Source organism: Mustelus asterias, chromosome 6, assembly GCF_964213995.1.
Source record: "Mustelus asterias chromosome 6, sMusAst1.hap1.1, whole genome shotgun sequence".
In the NCBI taxonomy this organism is placed as follows: Eukaryota; Metazoa; Chordata; class Chondrichthyes; order Carcharhiniformes; family Triakidae; genus Mustelus; species Mustelus asterias.
In genome coordinates, this window is record NC_135806.1 from 3,645,593 (window position 1) to 3,646,319 (window position 727).

A 727-nucleotide genomic window follows, 5' to 3' on the forward strand; every position below is an offset into this window, starting at 1 on the left:
CAAGCCCTATCCCCATAACCCCATGCATTTACCTTAGCTAGTCCCCCTGATGCTAAGGGGCAATTTAGCACGGCCAAACCACCTAACCCACACATCTTTGGACTGTGGGAGGAAACCGGAGCACTCGGAGGAAACCCACACAGACAGTGACCCAAGCCAGGAATTGAACCCGGGTCCCTGGAGCTGTGAGGCAGCAGTGCTAACCACTGTGCCATCCTGATGAATGGTGGAGCAGGCTCGAAGGGCCTACTCCTATTTTCTAAAACCAGCATGTGTCGAAACCCGGGATTGAACCAGGAACCTTTAGATCTTCAGTCTAACGCTCTCCCAACTGAGCTATTTCAGCTTAGTTGAGGAACAAATATGATCTAGGAGAACACCCCGGTTTTTTTTGAGATTCAGTGGGATTACTTATATTCAGCTGAGAAGACATTAAGGGTTTAACATCTCATCTTTAACATCTCATCAATAAAGATGGTGTGCAATGAACGATCTCTAAACTTTCCCAAATTTTTTGCGATTGGCAATCAACAATAACATGACAATCATGACAAGCTCATTAAATGCTGATTTTTCTGAGATATAAAACCAAATAGAATTGATTGAATTTTGTGTGCCATCACACCTTAGTCAGGTATAAAGGCCTAGAATCCTTTATCGGCCTCACACTGTTGTTGCCTGTAGATGTGGGGAGCCTTTCTTGTTGTCTTATCAATAACAAATCACA

At 44.0% G+C, this 727-nt stretch overlaps 1 non-coding gene across 1 annotated transcript; it reads right to left on the reverse strand.

The window, feature by feature from the left end:
- Window positions 1-273: 273 nt before the first annotated feature.
- Window positions 274-346, reverse strand: trnaf-gaa (transfer RNA phenylalanine (anticodon GAA)). Its single transcript has one exon. It is a non-coding gene; the product is annotated as a tRNA-Phe (tRNA).
- Window positions 347-727: the final 381 nt, after the last annotated feature.